At 39.6% G+C, this 25,956-nt stretch overlaps 1 pseudogene; it reads left to right on the top strand.

The window, feature by feature from the left end:
• The window catches only part of LOC149173523 (B-box zinc finger protein 22 pseudogene), a 66,052-nt pseudogene extending 40,362 nt beyond the window's left edge, over positions 1-25,690 (top strand).
• The last annotated feature ends 266 nt before the right edge of the window (positions 25,691-25,956 follow it).

Genomic DNA, 25,956 nt, shown 5'->3' on the forward strand with positions numbered 1-25,956 from the left:
GAGATCTGGTGGAGTTTCCAGCTAGAAGAAAACCCATAGGTAGCAAATGGGTGTTCAAGAAGAAGACAAATGCAGAAGGAAAGGTGAAGAAATACAAAGCTCGGTTGGTAGCAAAAGGTTATTCCCAGGTGTCGGGTATTGATTTTGGTGACATTTTTTCTCCTGTTGCCAAGGTAACTTCTATTAGATTACTTTTCTCTGTTGTTGCTGCTTTTGATTTTGAGGTAGAACAAATGGATGTGAAGACATGATTTCTTCACGGGGATCTGGAAAAGGAGATCTACATAAAGCAACCTGAAGGCTTTGCAGTGAAGGATAAAAAAGAACATGTATGCAAGTTAAAGAAGTCCTTGTATGGGTTAAAACAATCACCAAGGATGTGGTATCAGAAATTTGATACATTTATACGGGGACTTGGATTCACCAGAAGCAAAGAAGATCACTGTGTGTATTTTAAATTAATTGGTGACCATGTTATTTATCTGGTCTTGTATGTGGATAATATGTTGCTGGTTGGAAATAACAAAGAAATTATCCAGGATTTGAAGACCCAATTGTCCTCCAAATTCGACATGAAAGATCTTGGTGCTGCAAACTATATTTTGGGCATGGAAATTAAAAGAGATTGGGCGAAGAGGAAGCTCTAGCTAAACCAAAGGAAGTATGTCGAGACAATATTGCAAAAGTTTAATATGCAGGATAGTAAACCGATGAAGATTCCTATTCCTATAGGTGTAAAGTTATCTACGGAATAGTGTCCCAAGACACAAGAAGAGGAAGAGGACATGTCCCAAGTTCCATATGCAAGTGTAGTTGGTAGCCTGATGTATGTGATGGTTTGTACTAGAACAAACATTGCACATGCAGTGGGAGTATTAAGCAGTTTTATGTCAAAACCAGGGAAGGAGCATTGGACATTAGTGAAGCGGGTTTTTAGGTATTTGCGTGGCACTAGTGATTATGGTTTGTACTACTTAGGAAGACCAGGATTGGATAGAGTGTTGGATATTCGTGGCTTTGTTGATGCAGATTGGGTTGGAGATCTAGATTAGAGAAGATCTAAAAGTGGGTATGTGTTTAACCTATTTGGGGGTGCAGTCAGTTGGATGAGTAAGAAACAATTTGTAGTGGCACTATCAAGTGTAGAGGCAGAATACATGGCAGCCACTCATACAGCAAGGAAGCAGTTTGGTTGCAGAGATTGTGTTCAAGTATGGGGTTAGTATAGGGAGCTATAAGGATAGACTATGACAACAAAAGTGCAATTTTCTTGGCAAAGAACCCTGCATATCATTCAAAGACAAAGCACATTGATATTCAGTATCACTTTGTGAGGGATATGATAGAAGACAAAAAGGTGTTTCTGGTAAAGGTGGACACTTTGAAGAATACTGTAGATGCATTGAAAAAATATATGAGCTCTAAGAAGTTCTCTTGGTGTAGAGAAACAATTGGCCTTGCAGGGCTGGATAAATGACTAAACTCTCTTGTGGCCCCCTGTTGAAAGAAAAAAAGTGGGAGAATGTTGGGTTGTGTTATATTCTTTCCATGACTAGCCCACATAGTTCACCGGGGGGTTAGAGGGGGGGCGGAGCCCCCCCTTTGTTGCGCTGATTACGTAGCGGGGGGTCAAGGGGGTTTGAGGGGTGCAGGTAACCCCCCTCAATGGGATCCGAGGCAGCGCCCTGAAATTTTTTGTTTTTGAACCCTATATTAGGTTGTGCGGACCTACCTATGGTTTTGTGCATGATTTTCGCACATGGTTTTAGATGCAATGGTTTTCGGTCCATGGTATTGGATGCTTCAACATGTATAAATATGTATTGTAACATTGAAAGGAACATAATGAAAAATCAAGTTGGTAGTCCCGATTTTTGGATCCAGAGGGAAAATCTTTGTGTATATGTGTTTTATGTGTTATGCTCTCGCATTGTTTATTTTGTGTTTTAGAGTTCGTATGTAGATAATTTTTGTACGGGGTTAAAACCTACAATCAGGGCACCAGATCTCCTTAAAAGGAGCAGACATGACAAAGACGGTTAGAGGGTGAGACCAGGGGGTGATTTTGCTGGTGGAGACCTAACTTTAGATATAAGGAGCTTGAGGAGGAGGTTGAGAATGATGCTGAGAGACCACAGGATGGTGAAGAGCACATCGATATACTTGGTGTGATGTAGGAGTCACCTTTATTAGAGACCTCTTTGATAGCCCCAGTTGACACCCTGGTGGAGAGGATAAAGCCTACTCACATAGAGCCATTTATTGAGTGGGTGCCATCCCTAGACGAGATGCCAACAGTCGCTGAGGTATCTAGAGTCGTGAGCGAGTATACATGTGATAGATGCCCACGATAGTTCCATCAGTTTTAGGTCGACATTCTAGCATTAAAAAGGAAGGTCGCGTTAGTGCGAGGGGCGATTCTACAACAGAACAAGGAGTTGGAGGGAATGAGAGCGGTTTGTGCCGAGTCCATGACCAAATTGACTCACATTGGGGAGCAGTTGGATTCCCTACTAGTGCAGCTAGAGTGAACATTAGAGCATGAGAGCAGCCCTCTTCAGGCATACATAGACGGGGCTGGTAGCACTGTTAGGTTACCTTGGTCCATTGGACATAGAGAAACAAAGCTACCTAGTCAAATTGTATGTATTGACCAGGATAGCAAGATGAGACAACCTGAGTTGCACAAGGTGCAACACCTGCATGCTGGGGTTGTTCTATATGTGGGAGTTCATGCTTTCGGTTCCTCTCTTGGGGTTGGGTGGCAAGATGTTCTGAGTTGGTACCCGGTGGAGTGGACTATGGAGATGGTAGTTGACCCAGGTGGAGCTCAGTAGGAGTTTCCAAGCACTGGGGATGCAAGAAGCCCTGGATGGAATTGGGATTCGAAAGGGACCACCTATCGTTTACGACGTATGCCGGTTGACTACAACTAGGGTGGTGCAGTTGACCTAGCGGTTGAGCATGCACATTCACTAGGGGAGTCTCAATCAACACCAGTGGCTGACTAGTTTATGGAAAGACTCTTTTAGTTTTCTTGGTATGGCATTTGTACATGGGATCACTAGGTGATCAGCATACTCTGGCAGGAGTTTGTCGGAGGAGGTGGCATTGGCAAGCCACCAGATGGTGCCTTGCATCAAGCTGGGGGTTCTTCACTTTTGCGTGGCGCATAGAGGACGCAGAGGAATGAAGCAGTGGTTCCATCACTGCTGACACATAGGGAGAGTCATTTCTCGGATCCCTCAGGGGGGATTTGGAGGAAAGATCCATTCATTGGTGGCGATAATGATGCGATGGTGGAGGCGATGATATTAATCGGGTGTGGCCTGACAAGTGGAGACATAGCTCTAGGCCATCATATCCAGGATGTGTGGGAGCATCTAGCATTGAGTAGTGGTCTACAGGTGGGCATGGAGATGCATGGTGGTGTGTTGTAGTCTGTTGGAATGTGTTGCAGAGTGGGAGTGCCTCACATCGCAGTGAGTACATGCGGGGAGTGACAGGTGCAATGACATAGGTAGGAAGCAGGACGGTATAGGATGGCATAGTTGCAGTCGAGGGTATCCAGCAGTGTACAGGGAGACCGCAGTGTAGAGTGGCATGTCCAGGAGTGTTGGGATGATCTATGGTATGTAGAGGCATATGGTGTTGCACAACGAGGTCTTGGAGTGTTGCCACTAGGGACACCCATGGACGAAGATATCGGGTATACCTTTGGGTGTATTTCACCCAAGATCGATGGGGACACAGATGATCGATACTTGATGGTATCCGTGGGGAATCACTCTCCTGACCCTATTCTACGTCACTTACACGAACAGGTGATCTGGTTGTTGTCCTTTGACAGTCTTGGCATGAGCAACATGGGATAGGGAGCTCACCCAAGATATTTGGATGACACTTGGTGCGATAGAGGGGAGACTTCTCAGTGGGGGCATTGAGTTGGTGCGTGAGTTGACAACCACGTGTCGAGGGATGAGGTGATCACCGACAGGGATGGAATATCATTCATCACTGATCCTATGCCTCGAGAGCTAGTCACAAGGGAGACATGTTTCACTCTTTCCTCAGGGCATGTCTGGAACATGCATGAGCATAGGATACCGTGTACGGCTAAGATAGTTGTCCATTATATATCTCGATTCCTGACATTGTATCAACACATTCTCCAAAGGGCGGGTAGCCGGACCAGTGGCGATGGTTGGCAAGGGAAAGATGGATTCGCATACACTGAGTCGATTGCATGTATCAGATACCCATCTATTGGTTGAATACAGGGGGTAGCTATTTGACACACGTAATTTCCCGTAGTCATCAGTATTACACAGTGGCAGGCACTAGAAAGTTTAGCATGCCTCAGATTAGTTCATGATGTTGGGTGTGGAGCCTGATTATCTTCTGTATTCAAAGGTTTCAACCAGATGTATACCCCAGGAAGATTGTACACCCCTCCATGCGGGGGGGACTTGTCCCCCCCGTGGGGGTCTGGGGGCCAGCGGTCCCCCAGCGGGGGTTCGGGGGCAGCACCCTCGAAGCTAAAAATAGATGTAAAATTGCCTTGTAAAAGTCTAGTAATTTCTAGTCAATCTGGGCCGTCCATTAGGCGGATGATCTGACGGTAGAAGTTATGTTTAATTTAGGTATTTTTGCCCTAGAAGGCAACCCCTCACTATATATGAGGGAATTGTATTGCGTCTATGCGCATCTGTATTATGAGTGAGGAAGAGAGAGGAGATTGAGAGCGAAAAGGGTGTTACAGCAGATCTGCTGTAGGTTGTATCTCTTTAGTTTGATGGATAATATAATAAAGAAGGACTGGTTGTTTCTCTGTGGATGTAGCCCAAACTGGGTGAACCACGTATATCTGTGTCTCTCTTGTTTTATGTGTTTATATTTCTAAAATATTTTATGTATTCCATTGCTCTGTAATATATAATTTTCTAACAACTGGTATCAGAGCCGAAGGTCTATTTGGCTGATAAACTCACAGGAGAGAAGGGTTCTTGGTTCGAGTGGGAGCAATGGCAGAAGATGGTAGGTTTAGGGTCAAAAAATTCAACAGCCAAAACTCCCAGCTGTGGAAGATGCAGATGGAAGATTATCTGTATCAGAAAGATTTGTACCTACCATTGAGCAGAAAGACAAAGAAGCTGATGAGTATGATAGACACAGAATGAGATATTCTCGACAGAAAGGCACTTGGAACAATACGATTGTGCTTAGCGGCGTCGGTAGCATTCAATGTTTCAAAGAAAACGACAACACATGGTTTAATGTCGACATTAGCGAAACTATATGAAAAACCCTCGGTGTCAAATAAGGTATTTCTTATGAAGTGTTTATTTAATATGAAGATGTCAAAGGGTGGATCTGTCGCTAATCATTTAAATGATTTTAATACAGTTACAAGTCAGTTAAGTTCTGTAGGGGTAAATTTTGATGATGAAGTTAGGGCTTTGTTATTTTTGTGCTCATTGCCAGAAAGTTGGAATGGTTTAGTTATGGCCATTAGTAACTCTGTCTCTGGATCTAGTACTTTAAAGTTTGATGATGTTTTCAGTGCAATCCTTAGCGAGGAAATGCGACGGAAAAGCTCCGATGAGACATCAGGTAATGCTTTCACTGCAAAGACCAGGGGAAGAAAAATGGAAAGAAGAAAGAGCCCAAGATATTGCGGTAAGTCAAGAAAAGGCAGATCCAAGTCCAGATCGGGGATAGTGTGTTGGAAATGCGAGAAGGAAGGACACCTAAAGAAAGACTGCAAGTCACAGAAGGTAAAAGAAGGAGACGCGCAGCAAAAAACTAATCATGAAGTGAATGTGACAATTGATGTGTTGCAAGATGCTTTGATTCTTTCATTAGAAAAAAATATTGATGCCTAAGTGGTAGATTCAAGGGCCTCATTCCATGCCACACCTGATAGGAAACATTTTCATGATTATGTTCAGGGAGATTTTGGACAGGTTCGATTGGGAGATGATAAACCCTGTAAAATCGTTGGAATGGGTATAGTTTTCATAAAACAGTAGAATGGAAATCAATGGCTATTGAAGAAGGTAAGACATGTTCCAGATCTAAAGAAAAATCTGATTTCAACAAGGCAATTGGGAGGTGAAGGTTGCGTAAGTGTTTTCACAGATAAAACTTGGAAGATCACTAAAGGATCCTTCGTAATAGCGAAAGGAAAAAAGGTTGGTACATTGTATTTATGCAATGGTATTTCTAATTCTGTTAATGCTTTAACCTCTGCAGGAGAAGAAACAGCGTTGTGGCATCATAAGCTCGAGCACATGAGTGAGAAGGGGATGCAGATTCTTCACTCAAGAAATTTGTTGCCAGGTTTGAAGCATGTTGATTTAAAATTCTATGAGAATTGTGTTTATGGAAAACAGAAGAGAGTCAAATTCCTTAGAGTTGGGAAAGAAAGGAAGAGTGAAAAATTAGAGCTTTTGCATACTGATGTATGGGGAACTGCTCACGTATCATCTCTTGATGGCTCTCGTTATTATGTTACTTTTATTGATGATGCAACCAAAAAAACCTGGATTTATTGTATTCAAAATAAATATGATGTATTTGATACTTTCAAGAAATGGAAAGCTTTGGTTGAAAATGAGACAGGGAAATGGTTAAAGTGTCTCAGATCAGATAATGGAGGTGAATATTGCAGCAAAGAGTTTGATAGGTACTGTTCATAGAATGGAATTTGCAGAGAGAAGACAATTCCAGGAACACCACAAGAAAATGGTGTGTCAGAAAGGATGAACAGGACAATCATGGAGCGTGCAAAGTGTATGAGATTGCATGCAGGATTGCTTTTACAATTTTGGGCAGATGATGTAGATACTGTTGTTTATTTAATAAACAGAAGGCCTTCAAGTTCCTTGGATGGTGGTATTCCAGAGGAGGCGTGGACAGGTAAAAAGGTAAACTACTCATTTTTAAAGACTTTTGGTTGTGAAACCTTCGTCCACAATAATAAAGAAAATAGAACAAACCCTGAGGCAAAATCAAAGAAATGTACCTTTATTGGATATGGTGTTAATGATTTTGGTTATCGTTTATATGATTATGAAAATCACAAAATCATTAGGAGAAGAGATGTAATATTCAATGAAAAAGTCTCATATAAGAATCAGTTGCAGGAAAAGAAACAAGAAAAAGAAAAGAGAGAATACACAGTGCTTGATGATATCACAGGAAAAGTGATGGTGCCTGAAAATCATAACAATCAACAACTAGAACAACAACCACAACAGCAACAAGCACCTCAAACACCTGAAAGTGGTGTTAGAAGATCTATCAGAATAAGTAGACCCCCTGAACGATACTCTCCTTCATTATATTATGTATTGTTGACTGATTCTGGTGAACCAGAATGTTATGAAGAAGCAGTGCAGGTAGAAACCAGGAAGAAGTGGGAGCAACCCATGAAAGAAGAGATGGACTCCTTAGCACATAACCAGACTTGGGACTTAGTCAAGTTGCCTGCAGGTAAAACAACATTGCAGAATAAATGGGTTTACAGGCTGAAGGAAGAAGATGGAGGAAAATAGAGGTACAAAGCTAGACTTGTGGTGAAGGGGTTTGCACAGAAGAAAGGTATTGATTTTGATGAAATATTTTCTCCTGTTGTGAAAATGACTTCAATCAGAACTATTCTAAGTCTAGTAGCAACTGAAGATTTGCATCTTGAGCAGTTAGATGTAAAGACAGCCTTTATCCATGGGGATTTGGAGGAAGAGATATATATGCAGTAGCCACAAGGATATGAGGTAAAAGGGAAGGAGAAACTAGTGTGCAGGTTGAAGAAGAGCTTGTATGGCTTAAAACAGGCTCCAAGGCAGTGGTATCTAAAATTTAATAGGTTTATGTCTGAACAAGTTTATACTAGATGTCACTCTGATCATTGCGTTTATCTCAAAAGGCAAAATGATGGCAGCTATATTATATTGTTATTGTATGTAGATGACATGCTTGTTGCAGGTTCTAACATGCAGGAAATAAATGTGCTCAAAAGGAAATTGGCAAATTCATTTGCAATGAAGGATTTGGGTGCTGCAAAACAAATCCTTGGTATGAGAATAACTAGAGACAGGAAGAATCAAAAATTAACATTGTCTCAAAGTGAGTACATAGAAAAGGTGTTGAAAATGTTTAATATGCAGAATACAAAACCAGTTAGTATACCTTTGGCTATCCATTTCAAATTAAGTAAGGAGGCGTGTCCCATGACTCAGGAAGAAATGGCTCATATGTCTAAAGTTTCATATACATCAGCAGTTGGAAGCTTAATGTATGCAATGGTCTGCACAAGGCCTGATATAGCACATGCAGTGGGAGTTGTAAGTAGGGACATGAACAATCCAGGAAAAGAACATTGGATGGCAGTGAAGTGGATTCTCGGGTATTTTAGAGGTACCACAAATCAAGCATTATGCTTTGGTGGTTCAAACATTGCTCTATAGGGATATGTTGATGCAGATATGGTAGGTGACAGAGATAATAAGAGGAGCACTATAGGATATGTATTTACTGTAGGTGGAACAACGGTCAGTTGGGTTTCAAAAATCCAAAGTGTTATTGCACTTTCAACAACAGAAGCAGAGTATGTTGCTACTACAGAGGCTAGTAAAGAAATGATTTGGTTATAAAGGTTTCTGGATGAATTAGGTAAGAAGCAGGAGTTGGGCAGGTTATACAGTGACAGTCAGAGTGCCATACATCTTGCAAAGAACTCTACATTTCATTCCAAGACTAAACATATACAGCTCAAGTACCATTTCATACGGTCAGCATTAGAAGATGGACAATTGAAGCTGGAAAAGATACACACTAGCCAGAATGCTGCAGATATGCTAACAAAAGTTGTAACCAGGGAGAAATTGAGAACCTGCTCGGTTTCAATTGGTCTTCAAGTATGATGAAGAATATGAGAAACAGCCAGGTCCAAAGTGGAGTCATTGTCTAGCAAATGAAGCAGCAGTGGAGTTGCTATAATCAGTCTCCAAGTGGGAGATTGTTGGGTGTGGAGCCTGATTATCTTCGGTATTCAAAGGTTTCAGCCGGATGTATACTCCAGTAAGACTGTACACCCCTCCACGTGGGGGGGTAAATCCCCCCCGGCTGGGGGGTCCGAGGGCTAGTGGTCCCCCGGCGAGGGTTCGGGGGCAGCACCCCCGAAGCTAAAAATAGATGTAAAATTGCCTTGTAAAAGTCTAGTAATTTCTAGTCAATATGGGTCGTTCATTAGGCGAATGATCTAATGGTAGAAGTTATGTTTAATTTAGGGTTTTTTGCCCTAAAAGGCAACCCCTCACTATATATGAGGGAATTTTATTGCGTCTATGCACATCTGTATTCTAAGTGAGGAAGAGAGAGGAGATTGAGAGCGAAGAGGGTGTTACAATGGATCTGTTGTAGGTTGTATCTCTTCAATTTGCTAGATAATATAATAAAGAAGGATTGGCTGTTTCTCCGTGGATGTAGCCCAAATTGGATGAACTACGTATATTTGTGTCTCTCTTGTTTTATGTGTTTTCTGTGTTTATATTTCTGCAATATTTTATGTGTTCCATTGCTTTGTAATATATAATTTTCTAACACATGATGTATGGAGCCTATATATGGCTGGCATGCAGGGACTAGAGATGAGGGCCAAAGGGATTCCATCGATTGTCAGGGCTATGCTGCAGCAGGTTTTCCTATGGGATGCAGGGATTCAGTTGATTGATAGCTTACTCGTGATGAGCAGAGTCATGGTTGAGAGTAATATAGTTCGCTCCTAGAATGACACATTGGGGTTCACAAAGGGTTTCATCATATGGGGAGGCAGACATTCTCTATTGCTACACAGGTTTGGAGTTAGATTTGGATGGGTAGGCCTTGGTGCCACAGAGATGCCCAGTCAGGATGTGTCTTGCCTCTTTCAGTATTCCATCATCGAGTTCGAGGAGAGGAGGATATTTTCTGTGCATGATGGGGAGTATGACATAGTCAGAGTAGCGCAAGGTCAACATGGTGGCACCACTCTGGGACTAGCATCGAGCTGGGGCATCACAGATCTTCACAACTCAAAAAAATTTAGGGATGTGTCAGATACTCTAAGGGGAGATCATACATATCTTCCATTGGGCTTTAGCGGGTCACTGATGGAGAAAGGGACTTTTGGTACTTGCATCGGGAAGTATAGTGACGGGAGCGAGGGGAGCTTCATGTTGGACAAGATGGCCTGGGATCCTAGTATTGAAGGATTCTTTCATATCAGGATAGTGTTTAGGTTAGGGACGATTCAGTAGCACATAGGGGACCCTGGCACATATTGCAGTGAGTGGGGAACAACAGTCAAAGAGGATTCTCATTTAGGTATTGCTTGAGGACAAGCGATTTTTGGAGCATTGGAAGAACTTGTCAGATGAGGATGCCACCTCGGAGGGTGAGCACATATTGGAGCACCCAACTTTGAGGTTTCTTGAGGGAAAGCAACATTTGGGAGGAGAGGACTGTCATGTTCCTTCTCAAACACATTTGTAACATCGTGTTGCTACAGAATTTTGAAAAATTTTGGATAAGGAAGAGAACCCATCATTTTCGACTTAGGGACTTAGGAGGCAATTCGACTCAATTTGGTTGTTAGTGGAATTTGGGAGCCACCCACGTGGGAATTCGAATTGGCCCATTCGAATAGCTTGGAGGGAAAGTTGAATAGGTGGATGGAGGGTCCCACATGAGGCAAGGGAAGCCCAAGGAGTTATAAGGAGGGAGAAGCTCTCATTTTGGGATCCATTCATACATCTTGTAAACAAAATCACTTGATTGTTCGCTCTGCTGTTTAGCTGAGTCAATTGGCCATTTAGCCACGAATATCTCAAGCGGGAGATTCAACCTCTACTTCGGGGGACCATCCGTGCCTGCCCTAGAGAGTAGTTCTACAAGGATTTCAAGAGTTCCAAGGCAGTGACATAGCACCACCAACCAGCGTAGAGCAGGGAGTGTATTTCTGGGCAGCCAAATAATACACAGAGGGAGATCTAAGTAACCGGATTTGTTAAAAAGGGGCCACATGTCTGAATCCTGCGAATCAGACATGATTCGTTGGGGATTCGAATCCCAGAAGGGGACATGTCGTGTTTGAATGGGACACGCACGAATCCCGTGCGTGTCCCGTTAGGAAACAACGTGTTTCGATTCTAGAATTCAAATCCCCAAAAATGAAACCCACGGGCATAAAAAAGGCGTTGTTCTTTATGTTTTTTACCATTTCTCTCTTTTAGTGTTGCATACTTTGAGCTGTGGGCAAGGAGCCAAGGGTTTGGATCAAGGAGCTAAGGGTGTGGAGTGTTCCACAAGGATATTCAAGCACCAGGTAAGTGCATTTCATCTCTATTTTTGTGCATTTCTATTACAGCAGTTTGTATATGAAATTTTTTTTACAAATTTGTGCATGTTTTGTTTTTTTTAACCGTATTCATGGCTCAATCAAGGGCAACAGTTAGGGGACAAAGGAAGGGGAAGAATTTCTCCATTGGAGATGCCCCTCCTCCCCCAATATCATCAAAGTCTGCTGCAAGTAATGTTGAGGGAAGAGGAGGACCTAAAGACAACATTGAGAAATATCCCTTGTGGAAATATGTCACAAGAAAGGATGGGACAAGCACCAAGGGGAAGGGAGGAGGCAATGTGCAATGGAGATGCAAATTTTGCCACATATCATTCAAAAACACATATTACCATGTGAAAGGCCATTTGTTGGCTTTACCAGGTTGTGGAATTAGAGCTTGCAAAGTTGTTCCTTTACAAAAGAGGAAAGAAATGGAAAATGAGTTCACTGTTGGTATGGAAAATGTGGCTACAAAATCAAGAAAAACCAAGAATGAAGACCCCCTTCCATTTTTGAGGAAAGGCACCACCAAATTTCCATTTGAGAGTTCTATTGGGGGACAAGCAGCAAAAAGAAGAGCACTTACACTTGGTCCAATGGACAAGATTTTTCAAAAAGAGAAACGGGAAGAGCTTGATCTCACCATTGCCTTCTTTTTCTATCAAAACTTCATATCATTTAATGTTGGACGCTCACCTCTATTTATTGAGATGTGTCAAGCTCTAACTCACGGGTCTCCATCATGGTATGTGCCTCCTAGTTTAGACAATTTTAGAACCACATTGTTGATGAAGGCAAAAAAAGAGGTGCAAAAAATACTTGAGCCTATTGTAGCATCATGGCCAACATCTGGGGTTAGCAGTGTTTCTGATGGATGGACAAATACAGCACGACACCCAATCATCAACTTCATGGTGTCTTCCTTGAATGGTCCAGTTTTTTTCAAAGCAGTGGATACACTTGAAGAATACAAGGATGCACAATTTATTGGTGAGTTATTTATTAAATTTATTGAAGATGTAGGTGTTGATTTTTGTGTACAAATCATTACAGATAATGCACCTATTTGCAAGGTCTCTGGCATGATTGTGGAAGCTAAATATCCACAAGTGTTTTGGACACCTTGCATTTTCCATTCATTGAACTTAGCACTGAAATCCATTGCTTTTGATGTGCTTCGGATTGGTAACATTATTGAGGATGCATGACATATCCGTAACTTTGTGTAAAATCATACAAATGCCCTCACTATCTACAAGGAATACAACAATCTATCATTGTTGAAGATTGCTGATACATGGTTTGCCTCTTCATTCATGATGTTGAAGAGGTTGAGGGAGGTCAAGACCACTCTTGGGGCCATGGTTATTTCTGAGTTTTGGTCTTTTTGGAGAAAGACAGATGAAGTAGCCTCTAAAAGATTGAAGGACACAATGCTAGATGATGCTTGGTGGGAGAGGGTAGATCTAATTATTCAGATCATGGACCCTATCATTTCTTTGCTTTGATTTGGAGATACAGACAAACCCATCCTAGGAGAGGTTTATGAGGGATGGGATTAAATGATTGAGTCTGTGAGGAGCATTATTCTACAGAGTGAGTGTCCCGAGTATGAGACATCACCAGAGGCCTTCTGTGGTACTATACACGATATTATTGTCAGCAGATGGGACAAGAATTGTACACCTTTACATTGTTTGGCTCACTCATTGAACCCAAAATACTACAACCATGAGTGGCTGAATGGTGGACCTTCCCGCAGATTCCCTCCTCACATGGATGGTGAAATCTCACAGGGGAGGAAAGATGCATTCAGGCGGGTTTTTCAAGATAGAGCATTGCTTGATGAGGTGGAGGATGCCTTTGCAGAGTTTTCCACTGGCACTGGTCAATTTGCAGGATATGATGTGATTAGAGACAGGGGGGCTAAGAAGCCCTATTCTTGGTGGGCAAATCATTGGAAAAAAAAACCCTCCTCTTCAGCAGTTAGCCATGAGGCTCCTCTCTCAGGGGACTTCATCCTCTTGTTGCAAGAGGAATTAGAGCACATATAGGAATTTGTATAGTGTGAAGAAGAGCAAGCTTGAGCAGTGCAAGGTAGAGACAATGGTGTATGTGCACACCAAACTTCGTCTTATTTACAGGAAGAGGGAAGAGTGGTTGAGGGGAAATACAAAGATGTGGGATGTATTTCCTGATGATATGGGTCTGGACAGCAGTGTTGAGTTGGCATTAGCCAACATGGATCTCAATGATCCAGTGCTAGAGCCTGTTAGATTTGATGACGGTGATATTTTAGAGGGGTCATCCTCCACATCAGCAGATGCAAAGGCGACTATGGATACAGGGAAGGAGGTGGATGCAAAGGAGAGCAGTGGTGACCATGATGATGAAGACATTGATGCTGATTCTGATGATGACTCATGAGTCATGGGCTGCCTATTGCCTTGAGGCTTGTATACCTGTAGTTGTTTTATATTTTCTATTTCTATTTGCCATTGGCATTGCACTACCTATGTAACACATTTTGATTTGATGACTTAATGAGAAAACTATAGCTATCAGTGTCTTTATCTTACTATCTTGTAGTTGTAAGTTGTCTTTCATTTATGAATCATGATTTATGTGACCACTGACATGTATTTGAATTTTGTATGCACTATGCATGCTATAATGTTACTAACTTATTTTGTAAATAGTAAAACTAACATCTAGATGAAGATCTATGTTTGAAATCAATGAATTTGTATCATTAATGAGAATTTGTGTAAGAAATATCTAATTTTTAACAGATATATATATATATATATATATATATATATATATATATATATATATATATATATATATATATATATTAATAAAATAATATATAACGAATCCTATGTGTCCTATTCCAGCGGGTCAACGTGTCCGAATTCGACACTTGAATCTCTGTATCCTACGAATCCCAAATCTCCATGTCAGGTGACTTAGAGGGAGATAGAGGCCAGCAGAGATCAGATTGTTTTCCAGAGTTAGAGACCTGAGATAACAGTAATATACCAGCATTCTTGCTGATTTTTACGGCCAGCGGAGCCAACATTCTAACAGTTCGAATTTTTGGGCTAGGGGACAACGCAGAGGCCACTCAACAATTTTTCATGGAGCTTAAGAGCAGGTTCCCTATGCCAAGATCTCACCTAGGAAGTCAGGGATTGGATAGACAGGGTCATCCTAGCACTTTGGGGGCATTTCCAAGAGGATTTACAGGCAGTTTCCAACAGACTGAGTTTTGCAATTGTAGCTAAGGTTGGGCTCCAAGGGGGTCGAATTTCAGAAGTCTAAACCAACCAAAATACTTTCTGGGTTTTTGAAAACAATCCCAAATATAAAGCTTCATAATTTTCTGAGCGTCAAAGGTGGGGTTTTAAGCTATATATTTGCAGCAGACATTGTAGAATTATTGGGGATAAAATAGTGCCTTTGGGAGTCGATTTTGGTAAGTCAAAATCGGGCCAAACCATTTCTGGGTTTTTGTATGTTTTGTCTAAGGAGTTTGTGGCTGAAGTTTCATCATTTTCTGAATATCATCGGAGGAGTTTCTTGCAGTCCCTTTCCAGGAGTAGTAAAGTTTTATGGGCAACGCAGAGCATTAGAGGAGCAGTCATTTCCAGCATTTGAGATCATTGTATTATTACCTAGGTTTTGTCACGCTTGCCATTGAGGCAAGCCCAGGTGCATTCCTCCATACTATTGTACTTACTCCATTGATTAATAAAATGGCTTAACTAGTTCTTAATTCCAGAGCTTTTATGAGCATTTGTTGATTGTTTAAAATTTCTGTGCTCTAAATCGCTTTTGCTTTGCATATCACTATTTGTTTAAGTTTGGAACATTACATTGAGATGGAAATCTTGTCAAACTCTGTGGTACTGGTAGTGGTTTCCCGCCTAGGTTATCATGCAAATCAACAACAGAGAGTTTCTCTAGGGGATACCCCTCCCAAAATCACAATCTACTCAGGAGTGGTGCCAGAAACGGATTTTGGAACCGGGTCGTTTTTGGTTAACAAAGGAAGTTGGCACAAAACAAAGGTCTTGGTGGACCCTCTCTCCCCTCTCTGACAATTAGACAAGTGGCAACATATGATTATCTCTAAGGAGATGATGGTGGTAGGTGACATCGACGTGACGTCATCCCATTGGTTGGAGGTCGAAAGAGTTTTACGTGCGTAAAGGGGAATACGTCGGGCAATGAGCATCGGGACACATTGCCAAAGACAACTCACCCCAACAAACCCTCGATTGGCCAAAGGAAGTGCATGCTGGACCCCACATGGGCAGCTCATCCCGTGAGGGAGAGCTTAGCGGGTTATAAAGAAGGCACGAAGTAATGCACCGGGATTGAAGGGCTAAGCTCTGACCCTCAATGATTTCCTGTAGCAATACACCAAGGCACAGTGGGAAAAGGGGTGGCACAAATACAAGCATCAGGCTTGGGAGCTCTAACATTACCGCTCGTTCTTTGGTCGTTTTGCATAGAAACGAGACCAATGGTGTTGACCCATTAACAAAGGGAATTCAGCTTGCGAAGGGCTTAAATAGGCTAAGCGCCTACAGGCTTAGATGGTGGTCTGTTACACCGGAGCTTCTTGTTCTTTAGAAGAGATTCAAACTTATAAATCCCTATTTCATGAATTCCGCGACATATTTACCTGGTCATACGAAGAAGTGCCAGGAATCAAACCTAGAATAGTTGTACATGAGATAAAAACTTATCCGGATGCTAAGCCTGTTAGACAATGAATACGTCTATACATCCGTGAAAAGTTGCCTCTATCAAAACTGAGGTTGAAAATTTGTTGAAAGCAATATTCATTTACCCCGTTCCTTTGAACGATTCCATATCAAACATTGTACCTGTTAATAAAAAACAAGGAATTATTCGAGTATGTGTTGATTACAAAGATATTAATAAATCTTGTGCAAGGAAAATTATCCAACTTCGTATATCGAGAAAATTGTTGATGACTGTGTCGAGAATGAAAGTTTTTCATTCATGGATGGATTTTCTGGCTATAAGCAGATAAACATACTCCCCGCCGATCAATACGAAACCGTATTTATATGCCCATGGGAGAATTTTTCTTATCGCAAACTCCCATTTGGCCTGAAAAATGTTGGTGCAACTTTTAAGCGAGCAATGTCTTATGCATTCCATGATATCAAGCATATTGTTCAACCTTATTTAGATGACATGCTAGTTCATTCAATGAAAAGGCAGGATCACCCATTGCACTTAAAAGCAATTTTCATTAGGTGCAGGGATTACAATATTCGCTTGAATCCACACAAATGTGTCTTTTGTGTACAATCAAGTCAGCTTCTAGGTTTCATCGTTTCGAAAGAGGGAATTTGTGTTGACCCCCTTAAGGTAGAGGCAATTCTGAATTTTCTTGCTCCTTCTAGCCTTACACAACTCCAAAGTTTGCAAGGGAAAGCAAACTTTTTTGCGTAGATTCATCCACAATTATGCCGAACTAACCCAGGGTTTTACTTGACTGTTGAAAAAGGGAATTCCTTTTTTCTAGGATGAGCTTGTCAATAAATCTTTTGATGCATTAAAACATGCACTGACCATTGCACAATTATTGCATCCACCTGATTATCATCGAGATTACTTTGTGTACTTCGCTGTGTCCGATGCTACTATTGGCATGGTGTTAGTCCAAGAGGATGATTCTATCAGCGAACATGTGATTTATTATTTGAGTAGAAAACTCACTAAAACTGAGATTAAATATGCTAGCCTTGGCAGCTGTTCAAGTTGTTCAATGATTCCGTCACTATATACTTCTCCGAAAAACAATTGTCATTTCAGATTGCAACCCTATGATCTATATTCTCACTAAGCAATTGCTAGGGGGAAAATACTCCAAATGGATAATTATATTACAAGAATTTGATTTAGAATTTGAAAAATCTAAATCAAAGAAATCTTTGATTTTCGTCAAACTATTGTGTGACCTTCCTCATACTGATATAAAAACTGTAGTAGAAGATTCCTTTGCTGATGAATTTCTCTTTCTTATTAGTACGTCAGATCCATGGTATGGAGATATCATTATATATCTCCAAACACAAACTTTTAGGCATGAGTTATCTAAAACTAGTCGTCGTAGGATTCGATACCAATCCCAACAATACAATATTATTGATGACACTCTTTACCGTCGTTGTACTGATTCTATATTTCAACATTGTTTGACTCTCTAAGAGGTCGAAAAAACATTAAATGGCTACCATTCTGGAGCATGTGGCGGTCATATGTCTGGATATGCTACTTCCCAAAAGATATTATGTGTTAGTTATTTTTGGCCTTTAATGTTTAAAGATTGCATTATTGCAGTCCGCAAATGCCATAATTGCCAAATCTACAATTGCAAAATGCGAGCACCTCCAACTCCTCGTCACCTATAACCCTCACTCGGCCAAGGGGCATGGGTATATTATCCTTGTAGTTAATTACTTTAAGAAATGGGCCGAGACGATGCCAACATATAAAAACAACGACAAAACTGCAACAATTTTCATTTTCAATCATGTGATTGCTCGGTTTGGTGTCCTGCACACTATTGTTACAGACCATGGTAGCCATTTTCGTAACTTTATGATGATTTAACTATCCGCACAGCTTGGCCTATGCCATGATAGCTCTACTCCTTACCATCCACAAGCTAATGGTAAGGTCAATAACGTTTTGACCAATATGATTAAACGGATAGTTGGTATTCATAAAGGAGACTGACATTCCATGCTCTTTTCAACATTGTAGGCTCACCGTACTATTAGAAAAACATCAACAGGTTTTACTCCTTTCCAACTTGTTTATGGTTTGGAAGTAGTGTTACCCATTGAATGTAAAATCCCATCCCTAAAACTAGCTATCGAATCACTGCCTATCACCTCTACAAACGAAGAACATTTTCTTACATTTAGCACATTTAGATGAAAATCGTTGTGATGTCACACTGGCTAGCGAAGCTCATGAAAAATACGTCAAAGCTCAATTCGATCAAAATGTCAATTCTCATTCATATTTAGAAGGTGACCTAGTCTTGGTTTATGATCAAGCTCATAACAAGTTAGGTGCAGGCAAGTTTGAACCCATGTGGCATGACCCTTACATCATAAATCACATATTAGCTAAAGGACTCTATGCGCTGGTGGATTACGATGGTATTCCTTTAGGAAAGCCCAGGAATGGTCTTTACCTAAAAAAATATTATGCACAAAATTTTGGTGGAGATTTGTACATTATTACCATTTTTTAGGTATGTGCGATAGCTACTTTTTTTCACATTTCCACTACTTCTGGTTATCTTGTTTTTCACTTGATTTGAAGATGTCGATGTTCCTTCAGACTTACATTGGCTTCACTGATGGCGCTGGTCGTAGTACTTGGAATTTATCTTTTGTAACCTGGGTTATCTATTCACCCAGTGATGAGCTAGTCTCTATTCATGGAATATGTCTTAGTCAAACAACAAACAACATAGTAGAATAAAGCGCAGTCATTGAGCTATTATCTGATGCCATCACATTTGATATCGGCATTTGATGGTTAGGTTAGATTTGTAGCTTGTAGTATTACATTTAAACAATGTCTATACAGTAAGGAGTCCAACAATGTTAAGACTGTTTTTACGGGTCCGTCTTTTGGAAAGACAATTTGATTATATCGAATATCAACACATTCCAAGATATTTAAACACATTGACATATGCATTGGCTAATCATGTGTTAAATAGACATTTCCGACATTTGTAAATTAAAAGCAATATTCATTCACATATTGATCAAGATAAATTGTAGGCAAAAGTAGTATTTTTTCATTAAAATAGAGTTTCCATAGAAGTGTGTCTACAAAATATGTCATCCGAGGACATAAGGCCTCATGGCCTTTATTTTCCGAATATGTTGGCACCAAAAATAAAAAATGTGGTCCTAGAAACTAGAACAGCTAAGCATGATGATGCTCATGATAGAAAACAACAGCACGAGCAACTTAACACAGTAATCATCTAATCGGCCCAGGAACCCCAACTACATGTCTTTGATATTGGAGAGGAATGGCATCCATCCTAGTCTTTGGGATATCCAAAGTCAACCTCTCTAGGTTGTGTTTCATCTCTGTCAAAATCTCTGCTGCCTCATTTTTGAGATCAATCTCATGTTTTTTGGGGCCCAAATCTTTCAAAAAATAAACCCTCACTACCTGTGTTGCCGCCGTTTTACAGATAGGGCGCAGCTGCGCAGATTTTTCCAAAAAATATTTGCGCAAGCCATGATTTTCCATGTGGAAAATTTTACCCGATTGCATGGGCAAGACTGAAGGAAATTAGCATAGGGCCAAGGGCACATTTTTTGATAAAACCTTGCCCCAAAAATTAATTGAAAGCTTAAAATGGAAATTTTAACAGATAAAAAGCTAAGTTAAGGAAAGATATTCTACCTAAAAAAGTGATTTGCGATTTCGTCCATCGGTTAGCTCAAAATCAGTCTTGGAAGTCTCGTGGTAAAATCTTCTCTCTCTACTCTCAAATGGTAAAAATGCAAATGGTGAAAAATAATTTACCTTTTCCACTTTTATAGGGTTTTTAAGCTAAAAATAAATATTATTTCTATATTTAAAACCTTTTAGGAGGGAAAATCTTATACTTTTGAGCAGTTATAACGATTTATTGAGTTTAAATGTGCAAGATATGTTACAAAGAAAGGATAAAACATTTTAACTATTCAATAGACTTTTATCACTTTTCATGCTCTTAAAAAGTTACGAAAAGCGAAAATCATAGAGTCCTCTTTTAAGTCCTTTTCAAACTCTTTTAGAAATGAAAAGATTGTCAAGTACTTGTTTTTTCGAACTCGTAAAAGTAAATGAACAACCATCCACTCAGTATAAGTTTACCACTTTTACGGACTGAGTTAAGGCTATTTACGAAAAAAGTATACGTTGACTATTCTTATCTTGGATTCCCAATCCTCAAATAATATCAATCCTCTTTGACCACTCTTGTCTTGGATACTTACACACTGAGTTAGGGCTATTTACAAAAAGGGTATACGTTGATTATTCTTATCTTGAATTCCCAATCCTCAAAGAATAACAATCCTCTTTGACTGCTCTTGTCTTAGATACTTGTCCAATCCTCAAAGAGTGTGCGTCAACAAGACCACTTCTTATCTTGGATTCTATATCCTCAAGGAGTATTAATCTTAGATGCTTACCCAATCCTCCATTCTCCTTCCTAATACCTTCACTAAGACTTATAGATATTAGTCTTGGTCTAGTGCATGACACATGGAGAATATGATGTCTTTAACATCACCCCCTCTCAATCTAGAGAGGAGATCCTTATTCCCTCTTGATTGGGAAATGGATCCTTGCTCCTTATTAAATATTTAAGGAGACTTCTTACTCTCTCTGAAGCATAGAGGATATTATTTTACTTCCTTTCAGTAGGGAAGATTTCTAGTGTGTCGTCATCAATTCATCTGCTATTATTCCTTCATGGGGATCGTTAAGTAGCTACATGGCTCCTCCTCGTCTTCTTATCTTGAGCTTTCATATTCTAGAATATACCGGAGGCATACTGTGACAAGATTTGGGCCATCAACCTTTCATATTACTTTCCTTTAGTCATCATCGACACAAGTAGAGCTTATTCATAGCTACCTTTAGACATGAAAGTGATATTTATCATTCATATGAACATCGAGTTATCTATTTATACTGCTACCTCTTAATCCCAAGATGCTGTAAAAATCTTGACCACATAATCCTTAGAAACCATTCACTCAATCCATATGTTCCTTGAATTGAGTTCAAAACCAACAGTTGAACTTGCCACGACTATGATTATGCATTTCTGCAATATCCTTCGATGTAGTAGACTATATGTCAATTAGATAATCAATACCAAAATATTAATAATAGAGTTACCTTATCATGATGGCCCTTTCATCAAAGTATTTGCTTACTTTAATATTTTGAGATCAACATCTTGTTGCATGGTCCATCTCCATATTGTGCAAGGATCCTTCTCCATGCTTTCACTTCTAATCAAGGTGCCCATGGATCAGCTACAATGTCTTGCTTGGAGTTTTCATTATTAGTTCTTTCTTTCTTCCGGAAACGATACTAAATGTTGATCAATATCATTGTGTTTATGCCATGATATCTTGCGAGAGAGTCTTAATCGTTGGTCATTCCAAAGCATGTCAAATTTCTTCTCTTAAGCATCGAGTAACCACATGGAAGACTTACTAAGCACATTTTTATAACCAAATCTTTTTGCAAGATTCTTGTAGATATGAACCTTGCCTTAGAACAGGGTTACTTAAAAAATATGCATACCTTTGTTTCCATATAACCATCTAGCCATACTTTTGAATGATCTAGGTTCTATCTTATTGAAGATAAATTTTCCTTTCTTAAGAGTAGAAAGACTTCAATTTTTTCTTTCAAACTGTCATTCAATCATTTTGCATGCCTTCATCCTTCAAGACTATTGTTTCCATACTAGATGGAATACATACCAGTCATGTCATAATGGTACTTCCAAGAACCTTCCAAAATGATGGTTCTTATTGGATCTTGATGATCCTTCTTTGCAAGATGACTACCTCTAACGTTATGTTAGAAAATGCTTGGATGATCTATGATATGCAAAATGATCTAAATCTTCTCATTCCTTGACAGCTAGATGACCTTTTCCAAAGAAATTTGATTATGTAGACACTACTTTTATCATCATATGCTTCCTTCTATGATGCTATGCTTCACAAAAATCAAGACTTCTTCTACAGAATGCAATAGTGCATGCTATTCTACTTTCTGCGTTCTAATTAAAAAAGACAAATTGCAAATGAACTTGATAGAGATGGTGTACAGATGGAGCTTCCTTCAATAGTAAAGATCCTTGGGATCTTCTCCTTTCAGCTTCTTCTCAGATTCTCCCTTTTCTTCGACTATGTGAGTTTCACTCCTTTCCTTCCTTTTGTTATTCTTCTTGTTTGGACAATTCCTCTTAAAATGTCCATACTCATTGCATCTAAAGCATCGAATCTTGCACATATCGTGTTTTTCCTTGGACTTTCCAAACTTCCATTTCTTCTTATTCTTGGATTTTACAATAAACGCTTAAGACTTCTCATTTGATTCAATGTCATCCTTTACCTTTATCATTATTTACTACATTGAGCCCATAGTTCATCAAAACGAGTAGTATCTTTTCTTGAGTAGACACTAGTTGCAAAGTTGCTCAAATCAAGTGGCAAAGCATTTAATACACAAGTAGTCATTTTTGAATCAGAAACAACTTCTTGAAGCCCTTGCAACTGGTCCCTTATCTATGATATCTTCATAAGATAAGTGACCATGCATTCATGTTTTGACTTCCTTCTATATAGTTGATTCCTCAAGGATATCTTCTAACCTGACGTACTTATAGAGTACAATTTTACCAACTTATCATACATAGCTTTAGATGCCTTCAAATTAGCAACAAAGGGAACAAGATCATCCTTTATGGATTCAATTAGAACCATTTGTGTCCTCACTTCTCCATTCTTGTATTTTTCTAACTCTTGAATCTTCTCTTTGTTTGGTATTGTAACTTCACTAAGAACATCTTCCATGACTTCATTTTTTGTGAGCACCAAGTCAATCATCTTCTTCCATGCTAAGAAGTTTGTTGGTACAACGAGATTATTGTTTTCCTTGTAAAATGTAGGCATTTGATCTGTAGGTTGAGACATAGAAGACAATATGATAGTTACTTGTCATCCAAGACTCCTTCTTGATGTCTTGAACTTTCTTAATGCTCTCAAGACCTTCAAAGAGATTTCAAAGATGTTTTTTAACAAAGAGCCTCCAAGAGAGATAGTATCCTTCCTTCCTTCAATGAGAACATGGTCCTTCTTAAGACGATGAAGTTTTCAATGAAAGCTTGATGTCTTAATCTTCCTTCTAGGTCAATAGGTCTTCTTCTTCTTTACTTGCGTCCTTTCGTAAATGATTCCTCTTCTCAAGAAATTCATTTTTATGTCAACAATATGATCTTCAAGTTGCCTTCTCTTCTTCACCTTAACTCTGGTTCCATGTTAAAGAATCTACTAGGGCAATTATTTAACAATTCTCCTTATCCTTGATAAAGGTTTGTGATCTTATATTAGTTTTTTTATACTCTTAGTTAAGTTCTTTTCATCAAACAATTATCAAGACCATTAAACAATAAATCAAATAGACACAAGAAGTAGGCCTCAAGCCAGAGCAAAACCCCTCAAAGGGGAAGACCCAAAAAGAATCTCCTCTTATAAAATCTAATCAAATGAGAAATTCAAGACCCAAATACCAAAGTCAAAACCTCCTCCAAGCACCAAGTCAGCGCACCAAGAATCTCTTCCAAATAGGTCAAAGATCAACCAGGTCAACAAGGGTCAATCCTCCTTCAATCTGCTTCAAATCTTAGTTTCGCCCTCCAATTTCAGAACTTTGAGCCTGCAATGACTTCAAATACTTTGGTCTTCAACTCTCAGCCCCTTGCAATAGAACATAAACCATAATCCTCGCACATGTGAGCAAAAAAATCAAGATTTCAACCTTTTTTCTTCACTAGGGTTTTTCCCCTACTCTTCTAGTTATTTTCACTCTTCTTGTCGTACTTCTCTTTCTTGAGATCGAATTGTAGAAGTGTGTGTCAATAAGGTTGAAGTTCCTTCTATATATATGCTTCTCTTGTGGTCGAATTAGGTCTCTTTAGGCCGACTTCTCATAGGTAGGGCCAACTTGAGCTTGGAGGCTTATTTGACTTTGTAGTCATAACTAATATCTTTTACATGTTACAATTTGCCCAATAAGGTCTTATACAAATGACAAGGACTCTATTAGACTCGAGAAAAATATTATTTTATCTTGACAAACCCTAGGAGCATGAAATGCATGCTTGACCTAATTGATCAGTAAAATGAAGCATGAAACCCATGCTTAAAATAATATTTTTCTTTCTTCATTTTCTTGTAACATAAGATATACATAATGACATGAGTACAATAACAAGTATGAAGACTAAAACTAGTTACATTTTCCAACAGAAGGAAATAAAGAAGGTGAGAAAGAATCAGAAAATAAATGGGGATATGAAGAAGAGGAGAGAAGATGAAGGAGAATAAAAAAAAATGAGAAATAGAAGGAAAAAAGTATGTTAACCTTATATCTCTATTATGTTTTGTTTTACATTTATAAAACTCATTTCTTAAAATTTATATTAAAATCCATCCTATATATAAACCCTCACATCAAATCCAAAACGCAAATAAAATAAAATAAAAATTAGAAAACACTGAATGCAAATGAGATTACAAAAAAATCTTACCTTTTGTATAATAGATACCATAAATTTGTTCAAAAGCCCTCAAGCCTCCTTTCCTAGTCCTACAAAATGGCCCATAGAAGTCTCACCTCTAACGCCATAAAAGTCTCACCTCTAACAAATTGTGTGAGACAAAATGAAATAATATTTACCTCTAATTTTTGCTTTAAATAAAAAACACGAGGATAGTGCAGCATAAATTTCATTTTTACACCACCTTTTTCCCATACTTGTGAGCTTTTGTGTGGTAGTTACATCAATCTTTATGGTAGTGTGTTGGTATTTGCATAAGTGTCAAAGTTTAATAGATAGGAACATCTCTCGGAGATCCATTACATTGAAAAGAATGATAAAATAAACAATTGAATAATAAATTTCTATTTATTTACAATAATAATAAAATTAACAAGTGACACCTGACCTAATACACATGCTTGTCTAAGCTACAGTTAAAATTGCAATTGCATGGTTGGGATAATATCTCTTTGCACCTAATGACTTATACATATGTTTATTGTTAGTAATATTTAATGGAGTAGTTCCCCATCGGGGTGACGAAGCGGGACGACAAAGGTATTATGACACGACAACAAGGGCAACCGACCACAGTCTTCATGCTTGAACATCAGGGAGTGGTGGCGTCCTGCATGAACGTGGGAGCACTGATGGAGCGAATTGGCACGATCATGAGGAAAGAGGCTGGCAAGAACAACGGTGGCAGACGGATGGGACGTGGGGTAGATGGGACGACATACATGAGGAAGGAAAGAGCAGGGAGAGAGAACAGAACGCGGAGAAGGGAAGACGGAAGCAAGGCTGCGCAAACGTTGGGGTATTTCCGGGAGCCTGAAAACGAAGAGATGGCTCGCTTAGGCAGAGGAAGGGGATGAGGGGGCCGAGGGGAGCATGCAGGGCCCAACAATGGGAGGAAATCCATAGAGGTGGCGGTCAAGGAAGCAGCAAGAGCATATAATGATAGAACAGAGGCTGACATTCGTAAACTAATCCAGGAAATGGAGGACAACATCCTGGAGGAAGACTCAGAGCCAAAAATGGAGGAATGGGGGGACCTTGTTCCCGACCCAGGGCATACCAGGGGCAGGATGACTCTATTCAAACAAACCTTACATATTTACTAGGTGATGAAACGCTTGTT

Source organism: Pinus tabuliformis, chromosome 4_2 (assembly GCF_031772625.1).
Source record: "Pinus tabuliformis cultivar Carrire ecotype Pingquan chromosome 4_2, CPIR1, whole genome shotgun sequence".
In the NCBI taxonomy this organism is placed as follows: domain Eukaryota; kingdom Viridiplantae; phylum Streptophyta; class Pinopsida; order Pinales; family Pinaceae; genus Pinus; species Pinus tabuliformis.